Here is a 25,482-nt window from a genome sequence, read left to right as displayed (position 1 = left end):
AGTCCTAGTTTGGTTAGAAACAAAAGCAAATCTTCCTTTCTCATGAAAGCTCTTGAAATTCTTGAAAAGAAAATCTTTCCTTTTGCCCAAACATCTTTTCTTCTTCTGTAGACTAAATATTACTAGTTTTTTCAACTAGACTTTATATTGCATGATTTCAAGTCTACTCATTATCATGGTCACTTTGACCATTAAATTTCTTTTTTTTTTTTCCTGAAGCTGGGGTTAAGTGACTTGCCCAGGGTCACACAGCTAGGAAGTGTTAAGTGTCTGAGACAGATTTGAACTTGGGTCCTCCTGAATTCAAGGCTGGTGCTCTATCCACTGTGCCACCCAGCTGCCCCTGACCATTAAGTTTCTAAAAGGTCTCTGTCCAGCAGGAATCAAACACAAATCATATCTGTGGTCATTCAGCACTTTTTCCTTTTTCTTTTTTTTGGAGGAGATGGCCAATTAGAGTATATGACCAAGGTGAGGGACATAGTTATAGCTTCTAATAAACAAATCCTACAGATTAAAACAATAGCTAATAAAAAAGTCATATATTTAATAATTGGCCAATCTCCCTACTATTGAGGTAAACAGGTCTTATATTAATCTCATGGGCAGGACTCTCAATGGAGATCTCATAAGAACAGAAATCTATTTGCCCTAGATTATAAAGTGGCAAAATGTTTTAAAAAGACAGTCAATATTTTCAAATATTGTCCAGAAAATCCAAAACATATACTGTTTCACTGGGTTTTTTGAAACATTTCCTTAATTATTTTTAAATAAAGAATACTTGCTTCTGCCTTGATGGTGTGAAAGAATGGAAAATGGAGATTTATTTTTAATTATACTATTTACAGTGTTCAAACGTTGACATCCCCCCTCCCCGGTTCTTCTATTATTAAGCATTCTCCTACTCCTTAAATTTGGATTCAGATATAGCTTCTTCCTCTGTTTGAATGCATGATGTGCCAGAGAACAGTTGTATAACCTCATAGGAATATGCCATTACTATACAGTGCTTACATATAGTGTTGAAAGAGATAATTTTATATTTAAAATCATACCCAAAGCAAATCTACATCAAAGTAACTTGTGAGAAAGAAATTATATTCCATTCATAGCCCAAAAGTAAGAATAAGATCCCTTCCAAAAGTTACTACAAACTAAGAATACATTTTTAGTCAAGAGTAAATGAAAAGATCAAATGGAAAAGAATCAGAAATACAGAAGACAAATTTAATTTCATCAACCAAACTTTTTCAGGATTTTTATGATAGTATTCTTTCAGTCCCACTTTAAACACACAAATTTGTAGATTAAGTCTTTTTAATTTTACCCATATGCTCTTATCATGTTCTCAGGTTAGGTTTTCTTGGGGTCTCTAGGGGCAGCTTTCCTTGGTCTCAGTGGGGGAAATGCAGGAGACCAGGCCAGCCTCCAGGAGCACTGAAGGTGAAATGAATTTCTTCTCCTTGCCTCCGAGAGCTTCTAGTGTGCTTGTCCTCTGTGGCTCTCAGACCCTGCTTATATGCTCCACACTGAGTATAAACCAATCATTTTATCACTAGGAAACCATTATTTGTTGTAAGATTAAATCAATCATACTGAACCATGCTAAACTAGATAACCATTGCCTCATCAATTCCATTTAGTTAACACCTTGTAAGCATCCTTTGTTTCAACTTCAGAGTTCTGGCCCATAATATGCCCCCAAAATGTTAACATGCTATCTAAAAGCTCGAGGAACACCTGCTGTTTCAGAAGCCTGAAGTAGAATAGGAAAAAAATCAACATATTTACTTATATTCTATATATGTCTGTTTTTCACCTGTCTGTCTATCTACTTATTTAGCTAGTAAAGGACTCAATGGCCACTAAGTCCTAAACCAAGAATCCATTTGGTAATTGTTTGGATCCTGATCATTTCTGTTTTGTCCAGGAGGGTGCTTACCTCCTGGATATATTTATTTCTTTATTTAGATTTTTTTTGACTGTGTTAAAGAAGAGATTCTTTGCCTCAATTGCTACCTAGCTTTAATCACTGAATGGGTACAACCTCAGTCAAACTGAGACTTAAAAAGGCCAACGTCTCTTACTGTATCTGGGGCTATCTCCAGTCATTCTGTTCTATATCTGGCCACTGGACCCAGGTGGTTCTGTAGGGAAAAGTGAGGCAGGTGACCTTGCCCAGTTCTCCCTCACTAAATCCAATTCACTTGCACATCATGGCATCATAATGTCTGTCTGTCTGTCTGTCTGTCTGTCTGTCTGTCTCTCTCTCTCTCTCTCTCTCTCTTTCTCTCTCTCTTTCTATTATCTCTCTCTCTATCTAGCTACTTGTTTCAGGGATGCATAGTGTTATTTATTAAGATTCTTTCTTCATTGACATTTATTCATTACTAACTAGGTCCACTAGTTGCAGTGGACAAAAATGCATTTCCTGGTGTCCACCCTTCAAGTGTCAAACATCTCCAAAGAGCTATCTTGGTTTTCAAACAACAAAATACAATTTTCCTGCACCCTGCTTATATTTAGGCTTATAGAATCATAGATTTCAAAGTGATAGGGATTTCAAAGTGATAATGGCCTTTGAGAAAAGGCCATTAAGACCAATTTAATAATTTTACAGAAGAGGAAAGTGAGATTCAGAAAGTTGAATAGAGATGCTCATATTCATATTGGCAGGAATCATCAGAAACAGGATTTGAAGACAGGTCCTCTGAATTCAAACCCAATGCTCTTTTTATCTCATCTTACTGTTTTCTAGAGCTTGAATTCTATTATTCAAGTTTGTAGGATCACCTGCACACTGAGGTATTGAAATGAGACTGTAGTGGAAAAATTCTTACACAATTCCCACATTTTATTTTTTTAAAAGGAGGATAAGGAGAGAAAATGAAAAAGGGTAAAGAAGGGAAGAGAGTAGGGAAGGAAAGCAAAAAAGTTTAAGTCTTGACAGGATCTTCTGAACATTTTATGTATACCCAATTCTAATTGACTGTTTTTTCAGAAATCAAGGGGAAACAAGTTTTCATAGCTGCCAATTATTAACGATAGTTTTTCTTTATTTTCCCTCAGTATATTGGAATTCTTTTGAGGAAGGGGCTAGGTGTCTCTGATATAGTAGTAAATGATGGGAGTTTTAAAAGTTTATTCATTAGAATTTATGAAGTAATACAAAATGGAAATTAATAATAGCAAAATTGGTACCAATATATTAATGTAATCACTGGAAATCAAAGCGTTAATTGTTTTTAAGAGGATAATGGATTTTCTATAATGATAATTAAATCTTTGTGAAGAAAGCATATTTAGGGCAGAAAAGGAAAACATAAAAAATCAAATATGAATTGGCTCTGTTATTTTTTATAACAATACTAAGTTAACAATTGAAGAAAGTGGTTTTTGAAAGAGGGAGTTTCCAACTTACATATATGCCAGGTACAGCAAGGATTGTGATCAGTTTTCATGTACAGTTTTTGTACCTTAGGTATTCAACTGCAATCATTCATTCAGAAAGAACAGAAACATGCCACAGAGAAAATTCATTCTGCATGGGGAAAGACTGTTTAAAATAGGTTCATGTGTCAAAGTAAATCATAGGGGAGTTTTTTTCAAAAGCCCTTTGATTTTGATATATACCTTTATTTTTTTAATGGGGCTTTTCCTTTCTTTTGTTCGCTACATAATATTTCCCCAAGTTCAGTGCTAAATTCAGTAACAGCATTCTATATCTTTTGTTCAGTAGAGGCAATTATGCATCTCTGGTAACTGTAGATTTCACATATTAAAATATGATTATAGTACTTACCATTTTTATGTCGCTTCCTATTTTATAAGTGCTTTACACCTGCCTCTTTTGATTCAAGGAAGTAGAAAAAGAAAGCCTGATAGGTGGGAAATAACTTCACTGAGTCTTTGAAAAGATAAACCAGTCGGAAAAAGTTGAGTGCGATGCAGGAAAGCAGGTTGAGGAAAAATATTATCAGTAGACCCTATCCAATTTAATTTACACAGCATCCTCTGAAGCAAATAAAAAGGAACCCATGTGACAGAGGTGAGGAAACTGAGATGGGGGATAAATGAATTCCAAGAGCACAGACTGTCAGTAAAGTCATTAGAAATGGGAGATCTTTGGCCTGACATAGTATAACATGCCAGTAGCTAGAAAGTGCAGTGAATAGAATGGGCCTGGAGTCAAGAAGACCTGAGGCACTCACTAGTTGTGTGACCCTCAGTTTACCCAACTAGAAAATGAATTGGAAAAGGAAATGCCAAACTATCCCAGTATCTTTGCCAAAAAAATCAAAATGGGGTCAACAAAGAGTCAGACATTTGTGGGAGAAATAGAATTTTTCTTGGGGAAGTGAGTAAAGATAAGAGAGGTTAAGCAATATTGCAGAAGAAAATACACTGGCTCTGGAGATAGAGGCCCTAGATTAAAAACCAACTTCTAAAGCTTATTTCCTTTATGAGTTTAGGCAAGTCACTCACTCTCAATGGACTTATTTGCTCATCCATGCATTAAAGGGACAAGAAACTAAGACTGGAATTATAGGTGCCATTCCATTCTTGCTTTTCCCAACATTCAACACTAAGTTAGATTTGTTCTTTATTTTTAAATTCTTAGTATGCTTATTTCAAGGGGAGTAATGATATTCTCTTTAAAATACAAATGCGAATACTCAGTGCCATTTTCAAATAGGATTTTCTTAACTTTTTTAGTTGTGGAAAATTAAATTACTATCTCTATTTCATGTGCTGCATGTATACAGCACATGATACAGAGCAAAGAGCAAGTAAAATCCTTTTGACCATCCCTTCACATTCCCTGCCCTTCCTGATTGTATCACATATACACTTTTTTCTTTTTAAAAAATTCTGTTTATTAAAAAAAACAATAGAAATAAAAAGTCAGAAAAGGAAAACAAAACAGAACACTGTCATGTGCTCAGCAGAATATCAGGAAGGATTCAAAATATTTAACAATAAATTTCCAGTTCAAGAAAGATGTATAATAGAACAAATTATATGTGTCCATCTTTGCTTCTTTATAGGTTGTTCTTTTGTTCTCTATTGTACACCTTTTAAAATTCTTTTTTCCCCTTTTATCCCCAAGTAGCCTATAGTTACCAGAGATATATTTAGTAGATATATACATACACACATGTACACCTCCATATATGTATATATATATATATATATTCAGACCTACACATATATACATATATCTATATATACAATACATATAGCAACATGCACATATATCTACATATACTCAGACACATATATACACATGCACTTAAATATAAGTAACCATACCTCTAAAACAATATTGTGATTGATATATAATGTAGATTTCTCTCTTGACTAGATCTTTGAGTTTGTCTGAAATCAATGATATATACTCTTAATGTATATCAATGTTGATTGAACTTCATTCAGTGATAATCTAATATTTAATATTTAAAATTCTTTACAATCTGGCTTTACTCTACCTTTCTAGTTTTTCTTCATAATATTTTCTATCATATAGTCTACCCTTCATCCTCTGACCACATTCCCTCTTTTCAGTGACCACAATCTTACCTCATGCCATTTCTTGAAAAATTTCCACCTTCTTTACTTCAACAATTGGTTTGAAACGCATCTCTTCCACAAAGCTTTCCTGGATTTCCTAAATTTACTTGATTTGGTTGTGTTTACCTCAAGTTATTCTTAAATGAGTGTAGGATCCAAATCCAAACTCATGGCACACTGCTTATGTTTTTTCTTATGTGTCTAAATTCTAATTTGTATTAATTTGTATTTTAATCATTTGTATATATATATATATATATATGTATATATATATATATATATATATATATATATATATATATACATATATATATATATATATTCACTGAATTTGTTGAGATCAGAGGCTATGTTATCTATATAAAAGAAGCTATCCTGTATCTCCCAAAGTACTAGTTACAGAAGCATGTAATATGTAAGTCATTAAAACCATGTAATAATAGTTGAACTAATGAATGAGCTAATTAATGCAGACTAATACAATCTATAGCAATATTTTGAGGGTACTAAAGATAAGTTGTTTTTTTTTTTTATTAGGCTGGATGAAAGGATGAGGCAAAAAATTATGTTTTCATAGATTTAAAGTTTTAGGGATCATTTAGTCCACCCATAAACCTAATTTTACTGATAGGGAAACAGACCGAGACAATATAAATGATTTGTTCAAAATCACAATTATTGAATAACAAAGCCAGCACTCGAATGCAAGATTCTCTTGATTCCAATTGCACTTTTACCTCTTAACCACTCTATCAGAGTCATTAAAGCTAGGAAAATCTAGATTTAGTGGATAGAGAATGGGACTTGGTGTCTGGAAAATCTGAGTTCAGATTCTGCCTCACATATATTGTAGCTATATGACTCTTGGCAAGTCATTTAACTTCTGTTTGCTTCAGATTTTTAATCTTTAAAATGATGATAATATCACCTACCTCTCAGGATAGTTGTGAGAATCAAATGAGATATTTGCAAAGTTCTTTGTAAAACTTAAAAGTACTATGTCATAATAACAATTATTATCATTAAGAGTTTTTAAGCTGGAGAGTCAGAGGGTATTCACAAATTAGTTTGAAGGGCAAAGTTCCCGTTCCAACATTTGTCATCTTCCTTTGTTTTCAATTTTGCCAAGCAGATGTACACAAGTTAGAACCTCAAAGTTGCTTTAATTTGTACTTCTCTAATTATTAGTGATTTGGAACATTTTCCATATGGCTCTTGATAAGTTGAATTTCTTCCTATTTATCAACTGGAGTCTTATTAGTTTCTTTATATCCTGAAAATGAGAATCTTCTTGGTTTAATTTCTTGCAAAAAATTCTTGCGATGATGTCTTTACTTTCTAATTTTAGCTGCATTGAAGTATGCGTATATGCATGTGTATAAAGTTCTTTTGATTTTATCTAATCAGAATTATTTTTATTTTGTGTTCTATTCTTCAGTCAAGAACAATTCCCTTATTTATAAATCCAAAAGATGTCTTCCTTGCTCTTCTCTTTTATGATGCCATCTTAATGTCTTAAGGTATGTATCCATTTGAAGTTCATCTTGGAAAATGGTGTATGATATTAGTCTATATTTCATTTTTGCTAGACTACTATCCAGTTTTCTCAGATACTGTTATAAGTATCCCAATATCTCTGATCTTTGGGTTTATTAAACCCTAAATTATTATGTTTGTCTGTTACTATATTCATGCAATAGGGGAAGGTTAGAGATTAGTCATTGTGCTATCACCAGATCTTATTGATGTCTGGGTCTCAGATTGTAAGTGCTCAATTTCTTTTCTTTGGTTTGGCAAAGCTGCCTTGTACCAGCAGATATATATATATATATATATATATATATTATATATATATATATATATATAGGGAATTGGGAAATCCATAATAATAAAGCTAAGGCTTTGCCTCTCTACTGAGATACAATTACATTGTATGTATTGGCAAACACATTCCATTGTCTCTTACTTCCTGTCTGCAATACTTTTCTATTTAATTATGTCTTCCGTGGTGAAAAAATACTATCTGGTAAGGCAGATTTTCTTATTAAAAACCTCACAGGGTCTTAAATAACAATGAGAAATTAAAAACTACAAACTGAAACTGATATCGAGATTTAATAAGACATGTATTTTGATATATTCTTTGGAAGTTTAGGAATGTTAAATATTAAAGGAAACTTACATAAAGAATGTTAAGAATATTTCATTTCAACTCATTTCTATGATAGAAAATAATGAAACTCTACCACTTGCATTATTGTTAAAACATGAATTTAAACCTTCACACATATACGGTACTTCCTTCACTTCTGACAAGTCAGAGCTAGGTAGCCCTCATAAAAGCATCCTTAAGTTTCTGGCCATCTTCTCCAGGATTTTGTGGAAGAGATCACTTTGTGGAAGGAGGTGCATCCAGCTTCTTTCCCTTCATTGTAAACCTCCAATCTACACCTGCATATTTGTCGCTTGTCAGTAAAGATCTTTCTTTCCATTCAGACTGATATAAACACTGTTCCCTGAAACCATTTTGTATTTTTCTAGCTCTAAAATTTGCTCATGACAATATTTTAATTCTGAATTCCTTCCTCTTTTTCGGCTGATATCCAATTATCCTTCTAGATTCTCTGTTTTACTGGCTTTGGAGTCCCACAAAAACTAATACAGTACCTCACAGAGGTAGGTGTTCAATAAATATTTATTGATTAGTTTATTCACTTTGTTAGATTTGGATTTTAAGGATTGTTTTGCTTTAATTTTGGCTCCAAAATGTTTTTAACATAAGATTCTTCCATATAGAGTTTCTAGGAGATGGGTAGATGTTTCAATTCAATTAATGAAAATTTAAAGGTTACTATGCTAGGTTTCAGAGATATAAAGACAAAAAATAAATCTGCGTACTCTGACTCAAGAAGCTTATAATTTATTGTAAGTCCATGTATATCATGTATGGGTGGCTAAGTGGCACAGTGGATAGAGTGCTAAGTCTGGAGTTAGAAGACTCATCTGCATTTAAATCAGACCTTAGAAACTTACTAGCTATATGACCTACAGTCATACATACAACAACTGGCATTTTTCTTACCATAATCCATAACTAAAGGTAGAATCCAGGATTGAGGAGGATATTCAAAATGCAGGCACATAGTTAGGAAAGGAGGATTTTCCTGTTCTTCACTCCCCAATTGGTGGTTTAAACAGACTTAGTGGGGGAAGAATCTTTTATTGAATAAAATCTGTGTTTGGACTTTAGAGAAACACAACTACACAATCATAGATCCATACAGACAATCTGGGGGAACATAGACATGGTAGCACTGCTCTTGATTGGCTGTTTCAGTGACTGGCACCTGCCTGAACCTCTGCATTCTCAATTATTTATGCTTTCACTGGTATGGACATTTTTTTCAACAATGCAGACCATAGCCCTATGTCTTCCTGCTTATAAAACACAAAAGAAAAATACCCAAGAACTCTTGTCCACTGTGTTTATATTGCTATACAACTCCCATGAGTCTTACCTGACATCTATTTCTACATTTATTTGACATAACTTTCTTTGTAAACCAAATTCAAAGACAGCTTGAATGCTCTCTCTATCCATTGCTTTCTCTGCATAAGCCTTATGGTGGGTGAATCCCTGTGTGAACAGAATCCAAGTAAGGTAGAATCCTTTGGGACTATTTTTGAAACTCACCTCAAACATCTTATCTCCCCTTACCCTCTAACCTCACTCTTAAGAAAATATGGTTTCAAATCGCATTTAGAATTGAACATTTAATCAGAAGTGATCTTAAATTGGAATATAAAAATAGAATGTGATTCATCTATTTTATTACACTGTGAGTTATTACTTTACATTGGTAGTTTTGGGGTTTTTAGATTCTACTATTCTTTCTCAATTAAAAGCAATGTTAAGTGACTTGGGAAATGAAAATTTTGTTCTAAAGATGCAGAGTCCCATGATTGTCCATGTTAAAAGTTTGCATAATATGAAGCAAACATTTACGTATATTCAAAAATAGTCATATGTACAAAGTGAAGATTTTTTTCCCACAGAATTCCTTTTTGCTTATTTAATATTACTTAAGGAGAGGTCTGACATACATGTATTTGAGGACACCTTGCATTGCTGTGGTTTTCCAGAATACTGGGTATACCAGGATCCATGGATGTATATGAAATCTTATTGCTTTACTTAATTAAATCTCCCTCAGTTAAAAATATCTTGTGTCTGACTGTGATCCTAATTGGTTTTCTTGGCAGAGATACTATAGTGATTTGCCATTCCTTTTTGACTTCATTTTACAGATGAGGAAACTAAGGCAGACAGGGTTAAATGACTTGCTTAAGGTCACACAGCAAATAAGTGTCCGATTTGAAGTCAGGAAGAGATGTCTTCCTTATTCCAGGTCCAGTGCACTATCCACTACCTAGCTGCCCTCTCTCATTGAGACACATATAACTTTTTCTCTTAGTAGAGGGCTTATTCAAGTTCAGTGTGGTTTGGACAGTGTCAAAGTTTCAGAAGAATTTCAACCATATTTATACATCCATGAAGAGCAGTAGGGTATATTAGAAACAATAGTAGATGAAGTTTTACTGGACCTGGATTTTTATCTTGCTTTAGACATTGACAAGCTGTGTGAATATGGGTTTATCACTTAATTTCTGTGAATTTCAGTTTCCTCATCCATAAAATACATCTAATAATGCTTGTATTGCTGATTGCACATGATTATGAAGAAAATACTTTATAATAATATACTATATAAATGTGAACTTTATTATTTCAAAATTTGATTTCATTGTTACCAAGCCTACAGGAGGCATCTTTATGTCATTATTTTTGGAAAGATAATCAGCATCACTGACCATGTAAGAAAGAAATTTTTTATTGTACAAGAAGAGAGGAACTATTTCTGACCCTTTGAAATCTGAATAGATGGAAGAATGTTCATTAATTTCTATATCCCCATTTTGGCAAAACTTGATATTCACTTCTGAATTGTGTACCAGGAAGTTGGATGCCATTTGCAAATCTTCTCAGACTTCCATGCAATATAATCACCAGCCCCATGAGGAATCAAGCCCAGATACTTTGGGCTTGATGAAAAAACTCTTCCTAGGCTAATTTATGAACATTTTCTAAAATGACTGTACTTGAGATAAATGATTTTTCTTAGAACACACATATCCCAAATTCTTGTTCTAGCAGTAAGCAGATCATTCACTTAGCCTCAAGAGCATGGCTTAAAGATGTTCTCACATAGATCACATCATTACCTAAGGAAAGCACAGACTATGATAAGCTGAAAGCTAGGTACAACTTCCACTTCTTGAGTTCTATTAAGCTGATAATTTTGTATGGCTCAGGAAAGATACAAATATCCAAATGGCTCTTGGCAGAAAAAAAGTTCCCCACCCCTTCCATATAATGCAACAGTTAAAGTAAACTGAGACACAAATTCTTGAGTATGACTAACTTATTAGTAAAGCATAGTTTTTACAAATAAATACAATCTCTGCTTTTTCAGCAAAGTTAAAACCCAAAACAAAGGGGACAGGTTTTTTTTTCCCCAATAGTTTTGGATAGTACAGAACATAGAACAGACTTAATGCGGAATTTTAAAAATTGTTTAAAAGTTTTATATCATGAATGGTGAGATATGATTATAGAACTGAGGTATGGAGACAATATTAGTTAGAAATAGGGAATTAGGAGCTTGCAACAATCCCCTCCATCATTCCTGTGACTAAGTGGTCTTTAAGTCCAGTGTCCATGAATGAAGTTATGCAGTGATCAATAAACATTTGATTGATTTCATACTCGAGAGGCTTTTGAGAGTCATACAGGCTTAGCCATTCTGGAGCAAGGTACCATTCATCAGTGAAGTGGAGCTGCCAGACCCTTGCAGATTCTAAGTCATGTAGAAGTACAGAAGCAACTCCAGAGCTACCTAATGGCTGACAATGTTCTATCTGTGGCCCTCAGGGACCACATGCCTGAAGCTACCCTGGAGGAAAGCCACCTTTCTTGTCTGGAGGTAGTGATATGCGTCAGTGACTCTAGGAGCCAGAACAAGACGTCTTTTGATACTAGTTATAAAGAATCTGTGATCACTCTACTTACCCGCCCCACACACCTTGCTGAAGGGTGCTTTTACCTGAGAAACTGAAATGTCAAGCTCTTATGGAAAACTTTTGTCTGAATCATTACTTTTTTATTTTCAAATCTTCAGATGCTACCTCTTCCTTGATGCTTTTCCTGTTGCCCCTTAGTGAAAGGCCTCCTGACAGCAAATTTATATGTTTTTTCTTCCCTTCACCCAACACCTTGGTTTGTGGTATTTAGTAGATATTAATAGATATGTCATATCAGAATATTTATGAGACTTTAAATCCTTTGCAAGTGACTACTAATCTTTGCATATTTGTGTGGTATTACAGCTGGGGTTCAAAGCTTGGGGTACCCCCCAAAGTACCTGGGTATAGATTTCAGGGTGAGGAAAAATGTCATCTTTATCTTCATTAACCTTTGGTTTTCTTTGTAGTCCCATACATAGAAGTAACTAGCTGCCCTAGTGAGTAGAGTTCTAGATTTGCAGTCTGGACGATTTGAGTTCAAATTCCACTTCAGATTACTTACTAGCTGTGTCACTCTAGGCAAATCACTTAATGTTTTTTCACTTTCTGTTTCCTTATCTGTGAAGTGAGGATGATAAGATCCACATCATAGGGTTATTGTGAGGATAAAATGAGAACTTATGTAAAGTGATTTTTCTTTTGTAAATCTTACACACAACCTACAATAGTCATGTTTTTATTTTATGTACCTTCAAATATTATTCTGAGAAGGGATTCATAAATTTCATCAGACTGACAAAAGGGTTTCATGACCCAACAAAAAGTTAAGATACTCTTTGGTGGAGAAATCTAGAGCCCCACCATAAATTAGTCATTTAGTCTCTGGTTTTAAGACCACAGATGAGAATTGATATGGACTTCTTACAGAATGTAGTCAGAGTTTCCCTCCCTCTGCTTGCATTAGAAGGAGCAACATGAAGCAATAATGTGATCTTATATTGTATCTCCCAAATAAGAAAAAGAAAAGCTTAATTTTCTATAGCTCAGTTGAAAAATCATGAATGGAAGTTTTCCCACAAATACTTCATGATTATTATTATTATTATTATTATTATTATATTATTAAAACTAACATAGTTTTAAGAAGCTTTCACCAAAAATTTTCAAATCCAAATGAATAAAAAATAGCACATGTGTAGATAGCTGAAATATTAAAGGGAAAAAATCACAAAATTCTAATCTTCTATATTGGTTTAAGTGCCACAGTAAACCAAAAAATAGGCAAAAAATAGCAAGGGAAATCAGATAAATTTACCAGCTGATCTTGGGAAAACACACATTGAGGAAAGATGCAGTTAGAAATGGTGCAGTGTAGAACCATGAATACATTTCCTTGCAAGAAACTAGAAAATCAGTAGGCAACATTGTTAGAATTGTGAATAAATACTTAAGCTGTTCTGGGGCTGCAAAACATACACTTAGGAAGATATATTTGCAATAGAATGAATTCAGTAGGTGTGATTTGATAGCTAATGGTTCTTTTATAAAGTAAGACACAATTTCTCTGGAAAGAAATGTCAATTTTCCCCAGATGCACTTAAATGAATAGTGAAAAGTATTTTGTACAGTGCATTCCATATATATATATATATCGATGGAATTATATATATTATATATAATTCCATCGATACACAACCACTCCAGGCTTTCAAAAGATGGGATTATTCCATCCATTAAGATTCATGCATAGTTTTCCTCTAGATAGGTTCTAAGTTAGTTAATAAATCCCATTTGGGATTTTCTTGGCAGAGATTCTACATTGGTTTGCCATTTCCTTTTCCAGTTAATTTTACAGATGAGGAAACTGAGGCAAACAGAGTGAAGTGACTTGTCCAAGGTCACACAGTTAATAAATGTCTTGAAATCAGATTTGAACTAAGGAAGATAATAATGGTACTATCTAGCTGCCCAAAAAATCATTTAGATTTATCTAAATATCTGCATGCATGTATGTGTGTATATTGTATGTATATATATATATATATATATATATATATATATATATATATATATATATATAATGTACACACATAAGCATATGGTTTTATGGAGCCTCTTTCAATGACAGATGGAAAGAGGGTTGGTTTCATAGTTGGGGGACATGGAATACAATCTTCTCTTTGCCAGTTACCATATGTATGTCTGTAGGCAAGTCACAAACTTTCTGGGTCTCAGTTTTTTCATCTGTAAAGTCAAGAGGTTGAAATAAATGACCTTTAAAAGCTCCCTTAGGATTCTACAATTCTACAATGACTTGAAGCCTCTATTATTGAAAATTAGCTGTCCTTCAATAACTAAGATATATTTCTTAGGTGATGGGTCTCTCAACTTGAAAAAAAAATTGTTCCATCTCCTGTAAAAAAAGTTTCATATTAATTTATTAGGTAAATAATTCATATTTAAGCATATTCTTTTGTTACTTAAACATGCTTCTGACTCAAGTTCTCAAATATTTTCTTTTTAAATAATTGTAATTCTCCTTATCTCTGACTATATCATCTTAATATAGCTGAAGGCAACAATGGGATATAGTTCTTAGAACAATAGACTTGAAGTCATAAAGATCTGAGTTCTAATCCTGCCTTAGACATATTATTGACACATATTTGGCTGATCCTTGATCCTTTGTTTCTCCATCTGTTAAATGAGATAACAGCATTTACCTCATAGGGTTGTTGTGAGGATTAAATGAGATAAAACATGTAAAGTGCTTTGTAAAACTTAAGGCTTTATAATTATCATTATTGTTATTTCTTCTAAAAATGAATCTCAATCTTTTGGCTTCTGATTTCACTTTTTACTGACTATTAAACAGGAGTCTCCTGTAAGGGTTTTCATTATATGACATTTAATATCCTGGACATAGAGACATTTCAAGTTCTTTGCTGTTTTTATTTAGTAATCTCATTTTTACAAGACTTTAAAACTTTATTTTTAAGAGCTAAGTGAATGTAGAAGAATTCAGAGGGTACTTAAACAGAACTCTCAGAAATGCTTGTCTTATCTCTCCACTGGATATACCACAGTGAAATCCAGATTAATCAGAATGCTCAGAGAAGAGCATGTATTGTTGAATTTGATTTTCTGGTTAATTGAGGTTTTTAAAAAATTATATCAATCTTTATCATAGAAAATCTTCCCATTAGGTATTAGTTCTAATTCCCTCTTAAGTAAGGGAAATAGCCAGTCATAACTTAATCTTTGTGCATTTTTCAGAAGCATGGGGGGGGGGAAGGGGAAATCATCTTGTTTTTCCCCTTATCCAGTGTATACTCTATTTATATTTAGTTTTTTTTGCATGAAATAATGCTTTCTTCTATTCCCTTAGCATCCCTCTTCTGCCTTCATTTCCCTCTTCCCACACATACTTTTTATTGTACTCTCCCCGACTCTGATCCACTCTTTTTGGCATTCATTCTCCCCCCCCCCCTTTCTACCTACTCATTGACTCTGCCTTCCTGATTTTCAGCTTTCTGGGATTTATAAGAGGAACCTTTTCTAGCTTCTTAACTAGTTTGTCAGTGCATTTCCTCCCTCTTTTGAATATTAATTCTTCTAGGTTTCACTAAGGTTTATTAATACAAAAAGAAATCAAAACTCTGTTATCTGTTAGTGGCTTTTCCTTACATTTACACTCTAAACTGAATGAAACATAACTAAAACAGGCAATTACTTGAAAGTTCCTTTGCATTTCGTTGGTTACCATTTTAATACTTCCTCTATTCAGTGAGAATAGATCTGTCCTCTATAAAGAGCAACTGCATGTAGATGCAGGTAGATACAAATTCTTGGAAATGTGAGTTACATGTACAATAAAACGACGCTATAAAGACCCACAAACTTGCTGATACTAAAAATTGAATCATATCTCAAATTTACAATGCACAAGAATAGCTAGTGAATTTTTTTCACACAATCTGGTGAATTCTAGCTAGGCAAGACACAGTTACTTCCAATATTGCCATTATAATGTGGATAGTAATGCCTTTTTGTACAATTATTTCATTTCTATAAATGCTGATACATTTTCTCCTCTGAAGACATTTTATTCAGAAGAAAAAAATGATGGGATCTATATAAAAAAGCAAGGATACATAAAATGACTTGTGATTTCTTTGGTATAGAGAACCCCCCCCCTAAGAAAACTTCCCCTATCAAAGTAGATAAGTTGTATCTCTACAACTTAGTTTTGGAGAATTGCCTAGACCACTGAGGATAAATGGCTTTAGTCATTCAGCCAGAATGTATCAAATGGGGGACTTGAAACCAGATCTTCTTGGTTTTATAACAGTATCCATTTCACTATACTACATCACTTCAGATAAAAGCAAAAGTAGTCTTTTAACAATATTAACCAATCCACTCCAGAACTGATTTATTTGTTAAAATATTTCTTATTTCTGAACCTGACCCACAAAGTCCCCCAATTTTGGGGCCACTTAAATGCTCAGTTAATGTCCTTGTCACTGTGCTTCAAACAGAGAAAAGGATAACATACTGTCTCAGGCTGACCTACTGGTATTTTGACTTGAACTTATCCTTTGATGCTATTTCTGGCTCTACTTTTTTATGATCCCATGGACAACATAGGATTCCTGAGCTACTTGAGCGTTCTTTCACCAAAGTAAACTTTCTCTATAAAGTGGGTACCTTCCTCTTTTCAGTTATGCTGAAACACATTTTTATGATCACATCCCCACTTAAAATGTCCCAGTGGTTGTTGGTCTAGCAGTTTCCTACTGCATTTTGCACATAAGCTACCTATTTACTTAGCTGAATTAGAGCTATGTCCAAACCCTTTCCCTGATCCAGGGTGCTCGCTTCTATTACCCGTGTCCTACCAATCTTTAGCAGCTGTGTGGTTCTGACTCACCTGTTGGGTGCTCTCAGCATTAACCCACTAGTGATTTTTTTTACACCTGCTATGTCCTGACTTAATTGGACTTTGTGTAGGAGTCAGGATGGGCCCAGAAGCTTTGACTGTTGATATCAGTGACCAAAATCATTACTGTTCTAGGTTCAGACTTGAGCATCTCCTTCCTCAATGTTGTGGTGTGTTTCTTTCTTGTGCTCTGATCTATATATCTTTGTATTCCTTCTAGGCAAATAAAAATTTCATTTTTCTTTTATCTGTCACCACAATGACATCTCATCTTTTTAAGCTCTGGAATGATTTGACTCTGCAATGACAGTATCACAGCATTTCATTCCCTCTTTCCTTGGAATGTCCTTCTTACAAACAACAGAGATGACAACAAAATGAATGTAAATATATACACACCAGTTTTGAAAAGGTAACCAAGCTGTGGCAAACTTTTCAACAACTTAGTCAACAAAACCCACAGAGTTACTGGTGTACTGACACAGCAAATTGTAAACATTCTTATTTCTATGCTATAGAAAGCAGAAAAAAATGCACCCCAAAGGATAAACTAAAAGATGTCAACAGTTCACCCTGTTAAAAAGAGATAAAAGAAATGGGTTTTTACCTTCTTAAATCAATCTTCCATTTTAGTAAGTTGCAAAGCAAGAGAGGAGGAAAACTTTGCAGAGCTTTTTAACAGATATCTCTTATAGTTCTGGATGCTCAGTTCTCTGAAAAATAATCAAAAGACAGTTGTTAAACTATGAAATGTGGAGGAAAATTAATACCAACCTCAAGGAGCTACTCTATCAAGTATTAAATTTATTGATGTCAAGAGTTTTCTATAGTAATATTCTTATAGGCCATGACATTTTGTGTATCTACCCTTATTTTCTAAAAAGACATAATAATTTTAATGTGTTTATAATAACCTGGATCTGACATTCTATAATTTATTTATTCACTAATGAATTGTTTATTAGCAAGAGATTCTTTTGATTTCTTTTAAGCTCAGTCAAAAAGAAGTAAGCAAATATGTGATTTTGTAAGCTAAGGCACACTTAAAATATTACATTTTCTTTTCTTATTCATTCTACCACTATTAGGAAGCAGCTGTGACTACAAAAGGGCTAGGAGAAACATGGAATGCAGCAATGTAGAAAACCAAAAAGGTAACTCTGAAAATGATGAATCATCAACATCCATGCTACTTTAGGCTGCAAGTACCAAATAGCCATTAGCTACTAATGGTATCTCCTCAACACACTGACAAAAAAGGGAAATTACACCTGAGGTTAGAGCTATGAAAAGAATTATTGATCTTGTAATATTATTCCCAAAGGCATAAAACATGTATTTGGTATTATAATTCTTAATGCCTAGCATAATCAGCATCTAGAATATGGTAGATGCTTGACAAATATTGTCAATTAATTATATAAATATGAAGCACTCAAAATAGTTGCTTTCTGCAGATTTGTCAATTTCAGAACTCAAATAGTGATAACAGAATTCAAGTCCATTTAATACACAAAGAAATGAAGAATAACAAGCAAAAACGGCTTGTCTATGAGAGTAAATGGCGGAATTAGCATGCGTTTTACTCTTGCCATGATACCAGCACTTGGTATCCTTCAATAATTAAAAAAACACATGACAACTATGTATTGTCAGATAACTCATGTGTATTTCTTATGAGGAAATGATATGTCATGCACTTTGAAAGAATATGAAAATAGATTAAGTAATTGATGAAGATTAAATAAAAAACAACAATCCACTGAATAGAAATAAAATGGTATTTAGGAATGAAAATTTTCCTATCATATAACCAGAAATTATCTCACTTCCTCCTCCTTTTCTTTCTTTCTTTCTTTTTTTTTTTTTTTAAAGAACACCTGTCTCCTAATAAATTATTTTGCAGAATTTGTCTAAGCTACATATTAAGCTGGAGACTGGTGACAGATGTTCAAATGAGGTGCAGGAATATAAAATCAAAGATGGAAAAGTAGCAAAGGGACCTCATTTTTGTTTGACAGGGAGGCATTGTCAGTGTTGGATATAGAATGTTGTGCTTGAAAACTTCAAAATACACTATTAGGTCCAAATTTCAGTCTACTGTCACAAACCCCAACTCCAGCTGTACCCCAGGCATATGGTTCCTAAACTGATAAACTACTTCTAAGCAATTCCCAAGGTTTTAACCTGTTATTTAATTCTGGTGAATTTTTGTAGATATGGTTCCTAAACTGATAAACTACTTCTAAGCAATTCCCAAGGTTTTAACCTGTTATTTAATTCTGGTGAATTTTTATAGAAGACAAAGATATTTTCTTCTACTTCCTTTATAGATGAAGTAACTGAGACCCAAAAGTCCAATGATTTAGATTAGATTTTTGTGTTCTACCTTCTAGTCCACATCTTCCATTAAGAAGCGGCCATGTAATATTAGAGAAACTGCCATGAGTAGAGATTTTAATTTTTAACGTGGAGTTTAAACCAACTGACAGAAATGGGAATATGCTTCCATAGCATTTGGTACAGAGAAATTGAGGCACAGAGTTTATGTAGAGTTTGCAAGCAGAATACAGAAGCAGAGAATGCAAAGCTAATGCAATTAGCTTTTACATCTGTTGTTATCTTTACTTCAAAGAGAAAAGCAAAGAGAGAGGAGCTAACTTGATATTATTGATATGGGGCTTGTGACTTAGGCCCTGTCAGGGGAGGAAGGCTAAATAATATAACTTGGTGTCTTTGTTCTTGAGAATAATTCTATTCCCAGGGTAGTTTTTGGACAGGGTTGAAGTCAGAGAGTCAAGCCCCTAAAGACCGTTTTTCTTTTCTATCTTTCGATGTGTTGCACTGGTATGTGAAGGGGATTTGGAGCCTCAAGTTTAAAGTTTTCTTTTTAAACTCAATTTTTCCAAGTCTAATTGCACAAATGAAAAAGGGGAGGGGTGAGTATGGCCGGCTATCCAGGGCCCAACATGGAAAGGAGTGGGATATAGCCTAACAGCCAAAATTAGTTTTGCACCTGTGTATATCCCTTAAGAAAGAAGTCCAAGTCAGAAACAAAGGTCCAACATATGTCAGAATATTCAAAATGACTTTTTTTTGTGGAAACAAAGAACTAAAAACCAAGTAGGTAACCTATCAGTTAGCAAATGAACAAATTGTGATAAATCCATCTAATTGAATATTATTATAGAGAAGAAATAGTGAATGTGAAAAATTAAAAAGAAATGATAAGGTATATGTTTGCTGATATAAAAGGAAAAAAGCAGAATCTAAAGAATATTATACAATATGACTAAAACAGTGAAAATACGATTGTATTGCTAAAATGAAAGAGAACTCAGTAACTGAAAAACTAGTAATCATCCTGGAAAACATCATGAATCATATCTTCTCAGCAGAAGAGAAAATACTAGGGCAGATATGTGAATATCATCAGATATTGTCACAGTATTGGGTATTTTTCATTGACTCTTACTTTGTCATAAGGAAGAGTTTACTTTTGGGATTTGAGGAGTATTTAATTTTTAAAAAGTTATGACTAAATATTTTAATAGCCAAGTAATATAATTTGCAAGATGGTAGATTAGTTGCTTTTAATGATTCTCTGTAACCCCCCAAACTCTGAAAATTAATGACAAATATAGAGTAAATGAATCTGAACTTCCAAGGTAAGAAGATTGACCATGCAGGGTAATAATTTTTTGGAACATCAAGGAGCTTCATGATTTATAGCAGCACTCATTACTCTCACTTCCCAATTTGTGTCACATTTCAAGTACTAGGAGCATAAGTGAATGTACAGGTTTATAGTTCAGTCTGGCTCTGGGGACTTTGACTAATTTTTCTCATCTCAGTGATCTGATTTGAACCATTGCTGAAACAATAAGAGGTGGCAGACATGGATCCTTACCAGCCACATAAATGGGAAGACAAATGAGTAAAAGGAAAATGTACTGAAAACTGCAATACATTATAGAATCATTATAGAAAGTAGAATCTGCTAGGAGACAAGAGTGGAGACACCTGAGAGAAGGGAGCTAAAAAACACAGAGATATTTTCCTCAGATCTGAGATCCAGGATCAGTTGAATCTCTTTAATTCATAAAACAAAGAAGCTGAGAACGATCCAGTCTGTCCAAATCTGGGCATCTGTGTATTAGGGAAGTTGTAGGAGTAACATTTTGAGGAGGGAAACTAGATGTGAGTAAATTTAGATACAAAAGAAAAGGCTTAAAGTCCAAAATTCAAGATAAGAACATTTGGATTAAACACTTTACTCATGCAAAGGATCACGAAAACTAGGTAAAGTGAGTAAAACCTAAAAGATAATTCAAAACACTACAAATATCTACAATGCTATATTTTATATATAATTATAACTTCATGAATTTAAATAACAATCATGGGATCCATTATTTGAACTAACTGGGACCTGGTTACTCTCATACAATGTCACAATAAAAATCTATAATATAAAACTGTTGAGAAAAATTACATTATACTTAAAGGAACTATAGACAAGTAAAGAGTTCAATATTAAACAAATGGTCACCAAATGACATATAGCATGTACATTTATAAAGTAGAAGGGATTGTAAAAAGACATAGATAATAAGGAATTAACAAAATAGAAAGAAAGACACTAGTATAGATTAGTTTTAAAGGTGAATTCTATCAACTATTTAAAGAATATTTATGATGTATAAAATATTTTCAAAAATTATAAAATAACTCACCAAACTGCCTTTGTGAGATAATTCTAATTATGTAATATAGTGAAGAACAAAGCAAAGAAAGTCATCTACAATATAATAAAGTGATTATTGATGTTTTAAATGAAATCCTACTTGAAATTCCTATAGTTATATGTGTATATTTATATATATGCATATATGCCACACACATGTATATATATATTTACATTATATCTATATATGCATGTTTATATACTAATAGAAATCTAATAGCAAGTTAATAGATTTCTATCAGTAAAGATGTTTCTTAGGAAAGAATTAATACATATCATTAAAAATAGAAGTATGATAAACTATACAGTTATATAAAAAAGTTTCATTAATTTATACTAAAAACCCCAAAATTTATGTAGAGAAGGAAATTTGTCATGATTAAAAAGTACACATATAAAAACAAAAGCTAGGCTAATTTATAACTGGAAACATTCAAAAGGGTGTCCCAATAAACAGAGAAGTAAAGCAAAATTTCTTCTCTTCTTGTTATATTTAACATAGATCTATAAATATTAGCAACAACAATACAACAAGATAAAGAAATGAAAGATGTAAATATTGGATAGGAGGAGACATCATTTTTGTTAGCTGTTGACATGATGTTTTGCTTAACCCCAGACAAGTAGCAAAGAAGAGACAATTAAAAGCTTTAGTAAAGTCATAAGCTACAAAATGAATTCATGGGAATGTTTTATATTTATAGATAGCAGTAACAAAATTCAGGAGGAAATAATAAAAAGGAAGATTCCACTCAAAATAAGTGGAAAATGCATAAACTATTCAGGAGTCAATTTACTAAGTCACACTGCTAGGTAGACATCTCAAAATGTTAAAGAAAAAATCCCATGCACATGAAGAGTATTTGTAGCAACACTTTTTGTTATAGCAAAGAACTGGGGGAAATTAATTTTCCATCAATTCAGTTTTTGCTAAGCAAACTATGGAACATGAATGTAATGTAATTATGTTTCATTATACACAATTATGAATAAGATTCCTGAGATACACGGGAATACTTGCATGAACTGATGCAGAAAGAAGTGAGCAGTACCAGGAAACAATATGCACAACAACAATGTAAATAAAAATAAGAAAAAAAAAGCAATTATGCCTACATATGGCCCCAGGGAACTGAAAAAAAATGCTCCTTTCTCTAGACTTTTCCTATATGTGCCTATTGACATGGGATCTTCTGTCAGACACAGTTGATTTGTTGATTGGTTTTGCTGCACTACTCTTTTTCTCTTTTAACATCTTTGTGATAAAGGAAAACTCCCCGGATAATGAAAAGGGAGAGATAGATTTGAAAAGTCAGGAGATAAGAAGTATATTAATTTTTAAAAAGTGGACAGAAAAGATTAGCAGTGATACTGAAAAAATAGAAATTAGTAGGATTGAGTAGACTTGCATTTAAAGTATAGCTCTGTAAAATGGGGATGATAGTTGAATTATGTACTTTGAAAGTTGTATTGATAATCATAAAGAATAATCTACATGAAAGTTCTTTGTAAATGTCAAATACTAGTCAGATGTTAGGTATATTAATAATGGGGAAGGGAAGGGCGTTAAGTGTTTACATAGCACCTACTATACACGGGTCACTGCGCTAAGAGCTTTTACATACATTTTCTTATTTGATTCATTTGAGAGAGGTAGATGCTGTTATGCCCACTTTATGTTTAAAGAAACTGAGGCAAGCTTACATTAGCTGATTTGCTCAGGGTCACATAGCTAGTAGTGCTTAAGGCCAGATTATAATGCAGATATAGTTATACATAGTCTTCCTGACTACAGGCTCAGTACTATATGTCCATCATGCTATCAAAGTACTATTGACACCTAGAAACTTTGGTAGGAGAAGTTCTTAATATCTTATGCTATAAATTACAGCTGTGTTGGTGATGATGATTATGATAAGATTAAGACCTGCAATATTTAAAGAGCTATGATGCTAGGAGATAAAACACTTTTAAACAATTGATAGAAAACTAATTTTACCAAGTAGATGTGGAAAATATAAATTCTTTAGCAATTGTATAAAATACGGAGCCAAGTGGATGGGACAGCTAAAAATCAGCCCTCATTCTCAGAATGCTATTTTTTCTTAAGAAGCAGTCTCCAGAGACTCTGTTGACCTTGAAAAAGTTTTCATATGTATGATGAAGAAATTTACTCATCTGTAAGTCAATGTGCGCTTTTTGCAGGATGTGTGCATCTTCCTGATGCCTTTATTCAGATGTATTATTCAATAATATTTTACCTTTGTCCCATATATATACTGTATATATATACATATACATATATATATACACAGTATATATATACATATATGTATACAGTATATATACATATTATATATATACATATATGTATACAGTATATATACAGCATATATATATATATATATATTGGCAGAACGACAATTCACCTTCAAATGACCAGCACTAGAGAGCTGTATTGACCAACTTCAGGGGTCTGACTCAACCCACTGGATCTTCAATCAGCTCAAGCCCTTCAAATGAGACTCTGTAGGATGACTCAACATTCATTCTCAGTAGGAAGTAGCTTCAGAAGATGAGATCATTGTCCCCTAAGACTTTGGGCCCCCTTTGTTTGAGAAGGAACTGGACCAGGGTGGTGCATGAACCCCAAGCTACCCAGTATCTGAGTGAGTAAGTAGTCCATCAGCTTTGTGAAAGGGGGAGACTATATATAATTAATGCTAATCCCCTGCTACAGTAGTATTTGTTGCTTAGGTTAGGGACATTGGGGTTAATATTACTGAGAAAGAATATTGCATAAACAATTCAGTTTGATGCTTATCAAATTATAGAATTGTAGAGGCTTGACTAGCCTTGTCAGGTAGGTTCGACTGAGTACTAATAGAGAAAGAGGTTTTTACAGCATTATCTGTCCAATTTGGAATAATGTTTGGTTTGCTACAAGGGCTAGGTAAAATGCAGATTAAAGACTAAGTTGGTTATACATGTAATATATAATAGACCTTTTAGGAAGATTTGGAATCAAGTGCAAGTGATAAGAAACCAATGCTTGGGCAGAATTGGTAAATTATTCTATTAAAAAATCTGAAAAAAACCCAATTTCTATGTCTGTGCTATAGGTTGCCCCATGTCCAGATGGTGCCATTCCCTTTGGGTATAGAAGAACATGAGAGTCGATTCCTTCTGTTCCCAAAATAACATTCCTGGGGATAATTGCAGTGCTTTATACTGTCCCTTATCTCTGGAGATCACTTCCTTTGCCCCTCATGGCAGGTGAAAGATTACAAAATATAAGGACTATAATAGCATATACCCGAGTCTGCAATATAACTGAAGGTAGGCTCTGGCAATTTCTTGGATGAGCATACCCCAAGTGAATCTTGGGTGGTATTATGGAGGCATCAGTCTCAAACTTGCTTTGCCTGGCAATTGCGTACTTGTGCACTGATCGAATTGGTCATTCTTTTTTATCTTGACATTCGATGAAGTAAGAAAGATTAAATCAGGAAGAATTAAGTCAAGGATAAGTAACTGATGAATTAAAGGTTAAAAATCAAGTTCTGGATTTGGGACAAGTTACACCAGAGAAGCAGTGAAGGGAATAATAGAATAGTTAGATGCCACTAGCAGAATGGCATGGGAAAATAAAATGACTATAGAAAGGTTAATGGCAAGACGAGAAGGAACATGTGTTACACTTGAAAATAGTTTCACTACTAGCACAGCCCTATCAGAACAATTAGCAGAGAATTCAGGGATTAATTATCCATCTTATGTAAGGAAATCTGTGCAGGGGTTAATAGACATTTATGAAGTGGGAAGTAAAAAAATAATAGCCAAATGTCAGGGGTTAGAAAAGGATATGGAAACCAAATTATTAAAAAATGGATATGCATTTGTTTCCCACAATTTTGAAGATTAAATCGAAGAAATGAAACTTTAGAAAACTAAAATTCACAAGGACATCAAGGAATAATCAAGGGTGGATTTTATTTTTTCCACAAAAGAATGTAAACTCTTTGGGAGCAAGGGCTAGCTATGTAATGAAAGGTAGAGAATCATGTTCTATAATTTCTGTAACATCCAATTAATGGGGAATCAGGGATGGGAATCCATAAGTCAAGAAGATAGG

The 25,482-nt window shown here is 33.5% G+C and overlaps 1 protein-coding gene across 11 annotated transcripts in view; it reads right to left on the bottom strand.

Moving 5' to 3' along the window:
- DLGAP1 (DLG associated protein 1) overlaps positions 1 to 25,482 on the bottom strand; it is a 1,106,389-nt gene that overhangs the window by 679,335 nt on the left and 401,572 nt on the right. For all 11 annotated transcript variants that reach the window (XM_074275757.1, XM_074275759.1, XM_074275733.1 and 8 more), the window contains one exon: positions 17,208 to 17,313. The gene's annotated coding sequence lies outside the window, so the exon portion shown is untranslated. The remainder of the gene's footprint in view (positions 1 to 17,207; positions 17,314 to 25,482) is intronic.

Source organism: Sminthopsis crassicaudata, chromosome 1, assembly GCF_048593235.1.
Source record: "Sminthopsis crassicaudata isolate SCR6 chromosome 1, ASM4859323v1, whole genome shotgun sequence".
Classification (NCBI taxonomy): Eukaryota; Metazoa; Chordata; class Mammalia; order Dasyuromorphia; family Dasyuridae; genus Sminthopsis; species Sminthopsis crassicaudata.
Note: the sequence above shows the minus strand (reverse complement) of the source record. Positions and strands in the feature narration are given on the sequence as shown.